Source organism: Macrobrachium nipponense, chromosome 3 (genome assembly GCF_015104395.2).
Source record: "Macrobrachium nipponense isolate FS-2020 chromosome 3, ASM1510439v2, whole genome shotgun sequence".
In the NCBI taxonomy this organism is placed as follows: Eukaryota; Metazoa; Arthropoda; class Malacostraca; order Decapoda; family Palaemonidae; genus Macrobrachium; species Macrobrachium nipponense.
In genome coordinates, this window is record NC_087202.1 from 46,998,522 (window position 1) to 47,014,183 (window position 15,662).

The 15,662-nt window shown below is 37.4% G+C and overlaps 1 protein-coding gene across 3 annotated transcripts in view; it reads right to left on the bottom strand.

Moving 5' to 3' along the window:
* LOC135221740 (uncharacterized) overlaps positions 1–10,278 on the bottom strand; it is a 201,473-nt gene extending 191,195 nt beyond the window's left edge. For 2 of the 3 annotated variants that reach the window (XM_064259547.1, XM_064259545.1), the window contains exon 1: positions 10,171–10,278. The gene's annotated coding sequence lies outside the window, so the exon portion shown is untranslated. Of the gene's footprint in view, positions 1–445; positions 638–10,170 lie in introns of those variants that run through there. The other variant, XM_064259546.1, reaches the window with a different exon arrangement.
* Positions 10,279–15,662: the final 5,384 nt, after the last annotated feature.

Here is a 15,662-nt window from a genome sequence, read left to right on the forward strand (position 1 = left end):
GGAGTAAGATATTGTGTGATATGACCTTGAATTAAAAAAATAAAAAGCGGGTAAAAAGTTGATTAGGCTAGTAAATGAAGATTTCTAAAAAGCTGATAAAGATGGACTTAGTAAACTCCAGGATAACGGCCATAACAATGGATGCTAGCCTGTGCTATGCAATAAGCATACGTGGACATAGCCTACTTACATTAAGTACATGCAGACGACATTTCCCCCATTGTAGCCTAACTCGCTGACACCAGTCTTACTTAGGCTGGCTTAATCCAATAGTTCTAGGTAGGCTAGTTGAGAACTGAAACCAAGCAAGCAAACAAGGGCAACCCAAGATACTATATAAGCTTCACCTACCGCTACTAACTACAATAATGAATGTTAGGACGTTGCAGAAAAGCATACCAGTCTCACAAAACCATTAAATAGTACAAATCACGGGTGTCATTACTGTTTCAATGTGTTACGAAGGCCCTAATTCGACAATCAATCCGCGTTGACATGGGAGACTTGTTTATCAGATGTCATCTGTCAAACTACGAGTGTTTGTTTGCCTGGTTGTAAGACGAAGCACTTGTAGCGTTTAATCCTTTGTAACATACTCGGATACCACAAAGTAGTAGGATCTAGATGTTTTGAGTAGGATTGCATGCAGACGACAAAGAGACGAGATTCTTCTTTTTCTCGGAGTTTTGCGAGAATTCTGGAATTGTCCTAGTAAAGCCTGTTACGATCCATATTCTTTATTTGAAACTCTAATATTCATATTTCCTAACTTTTCCTAAACGAATCAGCATACTTCCATCAAACTTTTCACTACTTAGGTTCCTTTATCTGGTTTTGTCTTCGGCGAAGGCTCTCTGCCCCTCACAGATTTTCACATACACTTATGTGTAGCGACATTCGCTTAATGCGTATTCCATTTGCCTTATCAGTCTTGATATCACAACACTACTATTTATAGGAAAGAATGCTGTCTCATACTTAATACATAGAATGACAATATCAAGATACTCATATCCTAAGAGTTTGGGGTGTTTTATTTCTTAATTGACACAATTTAAGAAAACTGCATCAATTATCAATATTTGCAGCTACTTTCTACGTTTCCACATCTAAAGCTTTGCAACTTCTCAAATTCCTCGAGTGATCAGTATCTAGTCTTATTTAGCTCATAAAGGTGATATATCTGCAAACTCACAAGCACTCACTTTCTATGCACGGCTACAATTACAAACTATCATCATGTTTGAACATACATTTTTCTCAATATGACCAGATTCCTAACATCAGAATCAGTTCAGCTTATGTCATCTGTCACTTATGTCATACGAAGCTGATTGAAACAAGTTCATCGCCATTATTATGAAATAGCCTTCGAATTTCAAGATCAAATTTGCGAAAGATGCGGGCATTCCAGCGGAAGTAATTTTGAGTAACTGACTCATTTTCCTTTTAATCAGATTGACGGTAGATAATGGTCTCTGTCCAATTAAAGCATCAACCGCATCGTCCCACTCATTGTAAACATTACTAAATCACCACTTTTCTTCATGTTTCCCATTTTTTTTACTGCACACGCTGTCATCTGATGCATCATCCCTACTGCTTACGTAAGTAAAATTAACTACCTCCTACCAATAATTGTAAGATTTCAAGCGCAGTAGCAACATCACTGTTGTACTCCGTGATTTTGCTTGAAGCATGCGAAGACCTTATCAGATATCCATGTATCCCTTTCCCAACCCCGTTACACACACACACACACACACACGCGCGCGCGCGCGCGACCTCTTGCTGTTTCCTGTGTCTTAATTAAAAGGTCTGGATACACGCGCGCTAACAACGTCGCGTTGCTGACGCTGTCTAACGTTGAGTTTCTGGCCAGGCTACACGAGCGCTATTTTCGAAGCGTTACTGTGTATCAAACAAGCATGTTTAGTTCATTATGGATGCTGTCTAAGTAGAATGTGTGGCAGACTTGTGCCTCGAAATCATTAGCCATGCAAAGGAAAATGTAAGACATTGTTGAGTTCACCCTGCATTATCGGACAGACGCTACTGGTCAATTTCCCATTATGTTTGAAAACCTACGAAAGCATGGCGACAAGTTCTACCTTTATTACAGCTATAATAATTCATTTTGACATTATATAATGCCGGCCTGGTTTCAATTTCACAAATAAATTTGCTCATGTGAAACATCTCTTGTGCTGTCTCTCATGGTACTGGGGCCGGGTGGCATCTGCTGAGCAGGGTTATATTAATCCTGCAGTAGAGGAGCATAGGCGCGCGGCCACAGCATATTTTCCAAAGGGGGTCAAATCTTAAAACATATATGGATAGTTTTCCAGTATCAATCAGACAAACACTTTTGACCCTTTGAACTAGCAGGTTAATTCTAAAAACAGTATCAGCGCATGCATTTCTTTAACGAATTAAACAATTATATATATATATATATATATATATATATAATATATATATATATATATATATATATATATATATATATATATATATATATATATATATATATATATATGCAGTGGAATTGCGATGCCAAGATAATTTAAGTGAAGCAAGATGCGATAAGAAAAAATACAGAAAGTTACACTGGTTTTTTTTTTTTTTTTTTTTCAAAAGTTCCATTTAATGTTCAACTGAAATCAAATATTTCTTGAAAGAAATAAGAACGCAATTATATACCGCATACAAGGATACAATATGATAAGGATACCTTTCATTTACTTAAACAAAGAATATACTGTAGAAAGATGCAGTAAAATGTAATAAATATATACCTATAGCCTACACTATATATATATATATATATATATATATATATATATATATATATATTGCTACTTTCGAAATGCATATATCTCCTCTGTGACTGTATAAAATGTTATGTAGAATTGTGCAACATTTTTTCAGATTCCTGATAGCTTAGAGATAGGATGTTTTAAAATGTGTGTTCAGATTTTGCATAACCTAATGTAAAAGAATATATATATATAACGTAGAATGTAAAAAGAGAGAGATTTTCTTTGTCCGTTTGAAATTACGATTGTTTCCCTTTTATGTCAACACTGTGAGATTAGAGGGTCTCCGAGATCCGTTTGTTTTCCTAATCTGTCAACACATTTGATAAGCGAGCTCAAGACTGCATTTGTGTTTTGGGAATCTGTCATCAAGAAAGATAAGGCTTTCTGTTTTGGTCGATCCAAGTCAAGTACGTGTCTTTTTTTTGAACAGACTGGTCTCATATGTGTATGTCTTTGATCAAAGCCACGTGCAGATTACACATTTTTTATGTGAAGTTGCGTAAGATTTCGAAGCTTCCGGAAGAGTTATTGCCCAAAAACGTTTTGTGTCATCTCCTCAGTCCAGTTTTTGCAAGGGAAGAGATTTTCATTATATCTTAGAACCGCGAGGCGTTCAGATTTCTCTCTCTCTCGCTCTCTCTCTCTCTCTCTCTCTCTCCCGCGACATCCTTGAGATTATATTAACGTAACGTAAATTGGTCACTTGTAACTTGAGAATTTCATATTTGATATTTCTTAGAGTTTATTTAGTGTTATTTAGTGTTTTTTGTGGAATCTGAACAAACATTGTTTCGTAACGGCGCCTGGTTTTTGGTAAAGTGAAACAAGCCTGCATCAAAGAAAGAAATTAGTATACCGAAAAGGTAAAGTGTGTTATATTTTTATTAGTTGCAACTAATAACTAATATCTAATGGTTATGATGGTTTGGGAAACTAATAACTGATAGGAACAGTGGTTAACTAATAACTAATAACAGATGGTTACGAAGGTTTGGCAAAAACTGATGGTTACAATGTTTTGAGTGAAAAAGATTTACTCTTTTACACATTGCAATTTTTGTGTTTTGTGTTTGTTTAATTTTTTTTAACATTTGTTCATTTTCTTATTGAAGTGTGCCTTTTTATTTTATATATTCATTTACCTTCACAATTTAATTGACTTAGTTATTTTCATTGCTTAATCATTGCACATTTAATTAAATTTAACACTTGTGAATTAATTTGCATTTACTTAGAATTCTTTTCAAGTTTTATTATTGTTTAGCACTTGTGAATTAATTTAAAATTTTCAATTATTGCCTAACACTTTTGAATTTTGATTGAATTAATTTTCTTGAATTTTATGATAAATTAATCTTGATTTAATTTTACTTAATTTAATTCAAGAATTAATTAAACTTTACTTTGTTTTCAAGTAACAGTAATTTTCCCTGATATTGTGAATTTCACTTATAAATTTTGAGTTTAATAATAAATTTTTGTATTTAAAATTTGTATAAGTATTTCATTTCTAACCAGTATATTTGCATTTAATTATGATTATATTTATGTTAGGTAGAAACATAGAGTGGTGATTAATCTGCTTTCCTTCAATTTACTTGAAGTGACTTAGAACCAGGGAAGTACTTAGACTTCTGAAATCAGGGAAATACTTAGACTTTTAAAGTTGTTGATGGAGTGATGCCCTTTGATTAATTTAATTACTTGTGAGATTACCTCACACCTGTTTTGATGAACTTTGTCTGATTTTCTGCAATTTTCTGCAATACTGGTAAGTTGTTAAGGGATCACTGTTGCCTTTAGAGTAATCAGTCGTTTAATACCTGTGATGAGGGTTCAGGTGTCTGGCTTTTGTGAGGTAACAATAAATGAATGGTAAGCGTGGTAACCAGATACTTGGCACTTCGTAACATGTATTAATGGTGCCAAGACTCGGGAAAGCAGATTTCATTATCATTCTAGAATATACTGGTGGTGTTAGGGATATATTTTGTTAGGAGAGTGACCATATAGTTTTTGTTTTGCATTTATTGTACTGAATTGTAAGTTGATAACTTAGAGGAAAATGGCTCAGTTTAAGGTTCAGGAATTTTTAGCAGCCCCTTCCATCCAAGTTTTATCTGAAACCACTCTGACTAAGGCACAGTGGAGCGCTTTAGCAGTGGCATGTGGTGATTATGTGTCTACTAGTATGGTAAAGGCACAAATAAGATGTATTGCTATGGAATCATTGATAAACCCTGGTAGAATAACTGATGAAGATGAATTAGAATTGGCTCAAGAGTTATTGAATGTAGCACGTGCTGATCTCATAAATAAGCAAGCAGAAAAGAAAGAGAAAAGTGATGCAGAGTTAGAGCTCAGACGCATTGAAGCAGAAGAGAATTTGATTAAGCTAAAAATGCATGCTGAAAGAGAGAGGATGCAAGCTGAAAGAGAAAGAATAGACAGTGAAAAACAAGAAAGAAGAGAAAGAGAAGAAGAAAAAGCAGCAGAAGAGGAAAGAGAAAGGATAAAAGAGGAAAGAGAAATCTGAAAGGGAAATGGAATTAATAAAAGCTAGATCCACATTACCTGTAACACCGTCTAACCCTAACCAAGGTATTCAAGACCCTGTATTTGATGTAGTGAGAGTACAGAAGTTAATCCCTAAGTTTACTGAAGAAGCTCCAGATGAGTTTTTTGATCACTTTGAGAAAGTGGCTTCAGGTATGGGATGGCCAGAGGATAAATGGTCAGTTTTGCTACAAAGTGTCTTGATTGGTAAAGGGAGAAGTGCTTATCTAGCCTTTACAGCCGATCAGTGTAAAGACTACAAGGTACTTAAACACAGTGTGCTACAAGTTTACCAGATGACCCCAGAGTACTACAATGAAAGATTCAGAAATTTAAGAAAAGATGAGAAGGGAACATTCTTAGATTATGCTTACAAAGTGAGAAGGTGTTTCAAACGTTGGTTAGAAGCTGCTAAAGTTAAAACTTTTGATGAGTTAGAAGACTTACTTGTTCTTGAACAGTATCTTAAGGGAATTCCTGAACATATAAGAGCCTATTTAAGAGAGAGGGAGGTGAAGAAACTTGACAAAGCTGCTACACTGAGTGAAGATTACAATATAATCAGTAGTAAACGTAATTACAATGTCAAGTACCAGAATCAACAACGCCCAGGTTTTAAGTCTTATCCAAATAACAGGAACAAATTTAATGGGAAACCTACAAGTGATACTACTAAGAGTACACAACTCAGCAAGCTAATGTGAAATCCTCATCCAGTTTTTCGAGACAGTTACAGAAACCTAATGTTGTCTGTTTCAAGTGTGGAAGAGTTGGACACTACAGTCAAGAGTGTTACCGGAATCAACAGCAGTCAAAGCCAGTTGGTCAAGTTGTGAAAGGTGACCAGGTGAAACAAACTACGAAGAGCAGTGTGGGAAAGAATCAGACTCCAGAGAAGAATGCAACTAAACAAGCTGAATGTTTAGCAACCAGTGGAAATGTAACCTCAAGAAGTGAGTGGCCTAGCAGTGTGGAGGCTTTTAAGCCATATATCTATGAGGGTATGCTGTCAACTCAAGAAGGAAGTATGCAGGTACCAGTCAAGATATTACGTGATACAGGGAGTAACCATAGTGTGGTAGTACGTGGTTCTCACCCTCAGTTGGAGAAGAGTCTCACAGGAGATTCAGTTATTTTGAAGGGTATAGGAGGAGAGGAAGTAACTCCTATATGCCGCTTACACCTGTCATGTGAATTGGTGACAGGGAATGTTGATTTTGCTGTAAAGGACTCACTGGCTGTGGAAGGTGTACATGTTCTGTTGGGGAATGAAGTTGGTGGTGTGCCATTTATTCCTTGTCCTGTAGAGACAGACAAACCATTGAGGATTAGTCCTACAGTAGAGTTGGAGAAGAATAACCCCCACCTGTTTCCTAGTTGTGTAACTACCAGAAGTATGAAGAGGACTATGACTGCAAGTGAAGAAACTGAGGATTTACAAACCCAAGAAGGATCAAGTGAAGGATCTTTGTGCTTAGAAGAATTGTTCCAGGGAAGTGAAGTTTCCCATAGTGCTGACCAAGAAGAGATTTCCCAAGAAGATGAAGAGACTCCGAGTAGTCAAAGTATTACTGAAGACAGTAGTGAAACTACAGTAACTGAGTTAGCAGATATTGAGAATTCAACCCTTGAAGTTGGTCAAGTGACAAGAGAGAAGCTGATGGACTTGCAGAAGAAGGATGCATCGTTAAGTGATTTGTTCTTCAGAGTTGTTGATCGAGAAGAGATGCAACAAACTCCTACCTGTTACTATCTGAAGGAAGGTTTGCTGATGAGGAAGTATAGACCTACAGATATACCAGGAGATGCTGTATGGGGCGAATATCATCAAATTTTGATTCCATATCCATTGAGAAAGCAAGTGGTTGCAGTAGCTCATGAGTCTGGACATATGGGAATCAGGAAGACTGTGGAGAAGATCATGAAATATTTTTTCTGGCCTGGACTTCACAAAAATGTTAGTACGTTTTGTCGTGAGTGTCATACCTGCCAGATAGCTGGAAAACCGAATGAAACCATCAAGAAAGCCCCTCTACAACCTATAGAAGATAGAGGAGAACCCTTTAGCAAAGTGATTATAGACATGGTTGGATCACTGCCGAAAACAAAGAAAGGAAATGAGTATTTGTTAACATTAATGTGCCCTGTGACAAGATATCCAGAGGCAATCCCTGTTAGAAACATATCTGCCAAGATAGTTGCTGAAAAACTTGTGGAGTTTTTCTCAAAGTTTGGTATACCAGAGATAGTACAAAGTGACAGAGGAACAAACTTTACTTCAAAGTTATTCCAGGATGTGATGAATTTGTTAGGAGTGAAACAACAGTTATCCACTGCCTATCATCCAGAAACTCAAGGTGCCTTGGAAAGGTTCCACCAAACATTGAAAAGTATGCTGATGAAGTATTGTTCTGAGTCAGGAAGAGAATGTTGTTTGAAATTATGAGTGCTTATCAAGAAAGTATGGGATGTTCACCTAATGAGATGATTTTTGGAAGAGAAGTGAGAGGACCGTTGAAGATTCTTGCAGAAAATTGAGAAGAAAATCAAGAGGAAAGCCAAGGAGAGTATGTGAAGAACTTAAGGAAAAGGTTGAAGGAGATTAGAAAATTCTCTTTAGAAAACTTGAAAATGAGTCAAGAGAAAATGAAAAGGAGATTTGATGCTAAGACTAAGCTAAGAAATTTTAGTGTTGGTCAACAAGTGTTAGTGTTCTTACCTGTCAAGAGATTTCCCCTCACTAATAAATTTCAAGGTCCTTACAAGATAATTCAGAAGTTAAGTGATAGAACTTATGTGATTGAAACGCCAGAAAGAAGAAGAAGACAAAGGAAGTTACATGTGAACCTCTTGAAACCTTATTTCTCAGAAACTAAAACTGAAATTGTGTCAGTAACCCAAACAACTTCATCTACAGAAGATGATGATGGCTACGAATTGGGAGCTGAAAGCAAGATGAATAATTCTTCAATTTTGGAAAATTTGGAGGATAAACTGAAACATCTGAGTGTTGAACAAGGTGAAGACTTAAGTGAAGTAATTAGAAGTTTTCCACAAATTTTTGCAGATGTGCCTAGGCGTACTGATCTGACCAAGCATGAAATCAAGGTTCAAGAAGATGGAAAACCTCTCAAGCAAAGAGCCTATCGCTTATCACCGTATCATCGAGATGTTTAGAAGAAGGAAGTTGAGTATTTGCTGCAACATGGATTAGCAGAACCCAGTTCAAGTCACTTCAGTTCTCCATGTGTGTTAGTGAAGAAACCAGATGGTTCATTTAGGATGTGTACTGATTATAGGAAACTGAATTCTATCAGTGTTGCTGACAATTATCCTTTGCCTCTTATAGATCAGTTACTTGATAATATTGGGCAAGCCTAGTTTGTTTCCACTTGTTGAAAGGATATTATCAAATTCCTTTAGATGAGAATGCCAAGTTGCTGTCAGCTTTTATTACTCCATTTGGACTATATCAGTATACTGTTCTGCCGTTTGGTCTGATGAATGCACCCGCAACATTTCAACGTGTGATGGATCAACTGCTAGGATCAATAGAAGGAGTAGGTGTATACCTGGATGACATCGTGATTTACTCTACAGCGTGGGAAGAACATCTGAAGATTCTGAGGAAAGTTTTCAAGAAACTACAAGAAGCAGGATTAACAGTCAACCTAGAGAAGAGTGAGTTTGGAAAGGCAACTGTGCAGTATCTTGGGTTTGAAGTTGGGAAAGGCCTTCTTGCCCCAGTAAATGCTAATATAGAAGTTATCCGTAAGGCTACCCCCCACCTACTACCAGGAAACAGCTACAGAGATTTTTAGGCATGGCTGGATTTTATCGTCGTTTCTGCCCAAATTTCTCAGCCGTAGTAGCTCCCTTGACAGACTTAACTAGTCCCAGAGCTAAGTTTGTTTGGAGTCCAGAGTGTCAAGAATCCTTTGAGAAGGTAAAAGCCATTTTAACTTCAAGACCAGTACTTCAAGCTCCAGACTTCGATAATAAATTTGTGATACAAGTTGATGCGTCAGACTGTGGCGTTGGAGCTGTTCTACTTCAAGAAGATGAAAATAATATCTTCCTGTGTGCTTCATGTCTACAAAATTGAAAAATCGTCAGAAAGTATACTCGAAAATCGAGAAGGAAACTTTAGCCTTAATCACCGCATTGAAAAAAATTGAAGTGTATGTGAATAGACCTAGGAATGAAGAAATTTTAGTGTTGTCTGATCACAATCCACTATCATTCATCCAGAGAATGAAAAACCATAATCAAAGACTGACCAGGTGGTCTTTGTGCTTGCAACAGTATAACTTAAGAGTGCAGCACATTAGTGACAAAAACAATGTAGTTGCTGATTATTTATCTCGTTGCAAATCGTTGGATTCAACACCATGATAAAATTCACTGAAAAGCATGGGAAGATACCTCGTTCTGTAAAAGACAGCGTCAGATGGCGTCAGCAACCTTGAACATATATATAGTAACGTAACCAAAATCAAGCAGCATTCATAAGTTCAGCTAATCAACTTGAGATGGACCTAACTAAATTCTTTACGATTTTAAAACTGAGACATTCATGAAGGCGCATAAAAAAAAAATCGTCAAAGTTATGTTCGTAATGCTCCGAAGTAATAGACTTGGCAAAAACTAATTTCCCCTTAGCTGGGAAATGTTTAAAAATGGGTCACGTTTCGGTGCTCTTCTTAGTCGCAACACAACATTTCTCTGCCAAATGGGACAAAAATCTACAAAGTAACATTCTTAATTCTTTCCCTTCCTTTTCAGTACTCACATGGAGACGTTAAACGTTAAGCTGAACGCACTGTCAAATAGATGAGCTGTCGATGGAGTGACAGTCAACAATATCTGTTGTGCCGATGACGTGATTGTGATATATCTCTAAGAGCAAGGTCTCCGACTTCTTATCAATGCCTGTGAAGATAGATAAGCAGATTAACTAGATAAAATATGTAACTAAACAAAGACATACCCACTCATGTGACTGACTGCTAGATCGCTTAGAAACATTGACGATTCCTTAGGAATCACCAGTCGTAACAAGTAGGTACCTTCAGTAATAGCTACTACATGAATTCGTATATCTAGGGTACAATCAACCGCCACGATAGTTGTCGGTCAGTAAAACCCAGCCATGAGTACATAAAAACCACGAATTTGTCCGCTTATAACTCTGGAAATATTGAACCAACCGGATGAAACAATGGCTTCAGAGATTTCCCACTAAGGTCTCTAATCGTGCCAATTTTCATAGACATCCGTCTAGGCGTTTCGGAGCTCTAGATATCGATTTTTGGCGTTCAGGTATGTGTAGGGGGGACGGCGTGGGTGGGAGACCTAAAATCTCTAAACACGATAAAAGATAGGCTACAGCTGGGATACTTAGTTTTTCTGAAAGCTGGTATTCTGGAGGAGTGACCTTTGGAGTTTGTTTTCATAAAATAATGAAAATTTTAAGTTTCAATAGGCCTGTGCCGTTCATCTTGGCCACCAAGTAGGAGCCTTCTTCGTAATCAGTATAGAAAGTGAGTGATATTATAATACACATATTGAACAGGCTTCGATTTGGAAGAACCACCTCTGATGATGTGAAAATTATGCAAGAGTGCCTGCATTGTAGTACCTACCACTCAACACTGATCCGGACCAGGTTATTGTTGAACGTTATTCTGGTTTCCGCAACAGCAACAATCAAAACGAGTTCGCTCTTATTATTCTCGACGACGACAAAAAAATAAATAAATAAATAAAAGTTACCCACAAAGAAGCGTTGCGTTTAGTGATCGCGCGCTTCTGAGTGGATAATTTCTGTCTTCAAATTGTAACGCTAAAAGAAGTGCCAGTGTCTATCTCTTCAGGTATGGAGAGCGTTGTGTCTATTATAATGTCACTCGCTACACTGACTGAGAAAAAACTTCTACTTTTACTTTACGCTTTCATTATAATTCATCAGGTTGCGGAGTAAAGCCCTAAGCCCTTCCCCTTCCTTTGTATCCCTTGGACCTCCACATCTGTTTCTTGTGGCTGGGCTTTACTACCTCTTTTGCGATTTCATCACTTTTTTGCCTGTGTTATTAAGAAGGAGCTGAGTGGGCGCAGCTGACAGTGATAAGAAGTTACGAAAGTTTGTGCAATGGCAGTTTAATTGCAAGGAGGTGTGCACCTTGTTCTTGTGAAACTAAACTCAATGTTGTTAAGCTTCCATTGCTATAGCATTAACGTTCAATTCTTATAGACGAACGTTCTTAACAGACAACGGGACCTTACGGTGACTTTCTTGGAGGATCAACAAAAATACTTCCTTATTCTGTTACAGAGATGTTATCAGAAAATCATTCATATTACTCACCGCCAGATGACATAAGATCAGTTTTATTTTGAAATTGAAAGAAATAGCATCAACCTATAGTTATGAACATCTTTTGGAATAACCATGTTATTGTAAGGCTGAAGTGGGATTCCAATTTCAAAATCAGCCTATAGGGCCAAAACTTGACCTTTCAAAAATGCCAACATCGTCCGATTACAAGCCTGGAGAGTCCATTGGGCCAAAAAACTGGGGCAATTTGATTTTTCAGAGCGGCTGGCCGCTCTTTTTTTTTTTTTCTTTCTTTTTTAGTGATCCATATGATTTCCCCCTCCTTCCCCTATTTAACTCTCTCCCTCCTTGCGCCCCCCCCCCCCACCTCCGTGCGTCTGTCTGAACAGTTTCAGGCACAAAATTTGTTGCAAATGTCAAAATTGGTAGCCAATTTCGAAATTACCAATTTTTCTCTTCTTTGCCACTCAATAAAATAGGATGATGTTATTGTTACTTTTTATTTTATTTTATTTTTTTTAAAAGTTGGGGGAAGGATGGGTGCAGGGTTTGAATGGAATCTTCCTGTCATGTATATTGGAGGATACGTAATAGGTTGAGTGTGGTGTTGTAAGCCAATGGCTCTCGAGAGGTGAGAATCTAGAAGGGCATTTTTTTTTATTAATAAAATAACTTTATAACATTCTATTTTCAGTTACAACTAAGGTGATGGTGAACTACTAATCCTCTCAACAACTAATGCTTGAAGGTTAGCTTCCACTCAGCTGTGCCTATTCCTGTTGAATGCATGTTCTTTAAGTAGTGCCGGAATCACCGCATCGTCAACGTAATGCCTATAACTGGTTCACTTAAGGTAGATTCTTGGTTGAGCCCTATGCCTACGAGACGTTAGTTTGGCGGCCGCTGATTGGCTGGGAGCTGCCTACCTCCCGGTACCAGCCAATCAGCAGCCACCAAACAAACGTCTCGTAAGAATAAGGCTCACCCGAGAATCTACCTTAAGTGAATCAGTTATAGTAATAATGTTAATACATTTGTAAATCATTATCATTTTATTAGGAAATCTTTGGTATGTTCTGTGCAGTCAGCATTATACTAAATTTTTTAAGTGTTTGCAGTGTATAACCTTTCTTCGTCTCTATTTTCGCTTATTTGGGGAGTAAGCCTACAAATTACTTTGTTGTTGTTCTTGTTGAGGGTGGAGTGTAGGAAAGGTCTACGGAAGAGCCTAAAATGGTCTGAAAACGGTATTTTGGGTTGAGTTAAACATATGGGAATTTTAGAATTGGATATTTATGATTTATTTATTAGAATGAAAAAAATGATGTCCATCTTAAACAGTACAGAAAAATGATTTCTAATAAAATTTAGGGTATTTATTCCAATTTTCTTTGGTAAAACCAGGCTCTTTTTGGCTATAGATTTTAGTATGATTTAATTATTTGGTGTACTGAATTTAGGCTATGTTTCTGTTCGATTATTTTGTGTTTCCACTTATAATTTAGATTATATGGACATGTATAATTTGTGTCCTTTTTATTGGATCGTTGTTATTATTATAAGTAGTACTAAGTATGAGTATTAATTACGAACGCCACTTCACGTCAAGTTAGGAATATAATGTTTACAACTTATGCATGAGGGGAAAATCTTGCACACATCCGGGTAAACTGGAGGTCACATCACTCCTTTTCAGAACACACACACACACACACACATATATAAAGCTTCCTTTCAGCAGTCTTAATCTGAACAGTTAGGTACTTTTAATTAAGCTGGCTATGCCAGTGTGGGCTTCCACCTTGGGCTTTAGTGTCTTGGCTCTAGTCCTAAATAGAGTAAGACGTTAGAGTAGGAGGTATGTTGTAGACCTACGGATTCTGGACAAACACTCGCGGGAAGAAGCACTTATTGCATGTGATAACTTGAACGTAAAAGTTTATATTAGGCCTATCTTATCAGGCATTTTTCTAGGAAACGAGGGGAGCTCCCAATCTGGTGCCATTGTGGTGTGTTCCTTTGTAGTCTGGCATATCCAGTTTGCCAGCCTGGTACACATGTGTGGAATGAAAAAAAAAGAAATAAAAAACAGAGCACCTGTAATCAATCGTCACAGTATGAAAAAATATATGAGCCTATCTGAAGAATGCCTCACGATTGAAGGGGTGTAGATGGAACAGATGATATTTCTAAATTTCAAGACATGAGAACACATTGAAAATGAGAACACATTGGAAGCTAAGGTGAGTGCGATCATCTATTGGTCCTAAAATATGTATTTTATCGAATATTGACATGTCATTATATTAACATTTACCTGACATTCTACTTTAGAGTACCGTGCTGTATGACAGAAATGAAACCTATAACGTGGCTGTCGACCCTTAAGGGGAACGTGAATCGTCATTAAATTACTCTCAAGCTTGTACGGAACGAGGTTATTTAGATTACCAAGTGCAGTGGTTCTGTTTCCCACTTATCGCCAGTCAGTAGACAGGCACGTTCCATATGTTAGAATATTAAACTTTTATTTATGATGCATTGATAATGTTGATTATGCGCTTGGGTGCAGTCATTTGTTTTACCCATAATTCTTGCGTTATGATGTGCGTGGCATGACGCCGCTTTTGAAAGTAGTGTAACCGGCAACGGCAAGTTGACCGCCGAAGTTACTCTGTACTGCTGTATCTCCCACATTCTCCATTAAAGTGACTCATTTATGAAGTGATTGCTTATTTAATAACCCACCATCATGTCCTCATCGGTCACAGGTTATGGGCCCAGCTCAAGCAAGAGGAACTTGTATTTTGATGGTGATGAGGAGAAATATGAGATGTGGGAGATAAAATTTCTAGCCCATCTGAGACTTCGAAAGCTTATCCTAGACGAAAGTGAAGATCGAACTTCAGCAGAATTCATCGACAAAAATGCTGACATTTTTGCCGAGATCGTTCAAGTTCTAGATGACAAGAGCCTCCAATTAATAATGAGAGATGCAGTCAACGATGGAAGAAAGGCATTAGCGATTCTACGGGACCATTACCAAGGTACAGGCAAACCAAGAATCATCTCCCTCTACACGGAGCTGACGTCACTGAAAATGAGAGGGGAAGAATGTGTGACGGATTATTTTCTTCGAGCTGAGACAACTTCTACTTCGTTAAAGTCAGCTGGTGAGAAGATCAGCGACAGCCTTCTTATTGCTTTGGTATTGAAGGGTCTTCCAGAGGAATTTACTCCATTTAATACTGTTGTTATGCAGAAGGATAGTGAGCCTACGTTTCTGGAATTCAAGTCTTTGCTACGGAGTTATGAAGAAAGCCCGAGGAGTCGAGAGGCACATAGGCCTAATGTAATGAGTGAGAACGTCCTTAAGGTGAATTATAAAAATCCTGATTTTCAGTGTGGTGGGTCTGCCAGTGGCTCATCAGTAAGGTGTTACTCATGTGGTAAGCCTGGACATAAGTCTTTCGAGTGTAGGTTGAAGAAAGACAGAGGTAAGTGGTGCAAAGAATGCAAATCCATTACACACAATATTGATGAATGTAGAAAGGCTAATAGGCCTGGTAGATTTTCTAGTGCAACTGTGAATGTTTGTAAGCCTAGATCCACTAATAATTATAGTGATGAAGAATGCTTCAAAATAAGTTGCTCTGTTGATAACATATCTACAGATGTATGTAATGTTCTTGTTGATTGTGGTGCTACTACCCACATCATTACTAATAAATCCAAGTTTAAGTGTTTTGATGAAGACTTTGATGAATCAAAACATATGGTTGAACTTGCAGATGGTGCAAGATGCAAGAATATTGTTAAAGGTAAAGGTAAAGCTAAAATTGTACTTTATGATACAAATGGTATAAAACAAAATGTTGTTCTTGATAATGCCTTGTATATTCCTACTTTTAAGCAGAATATATTTTCTGTACAATCAGCTGTTAGTA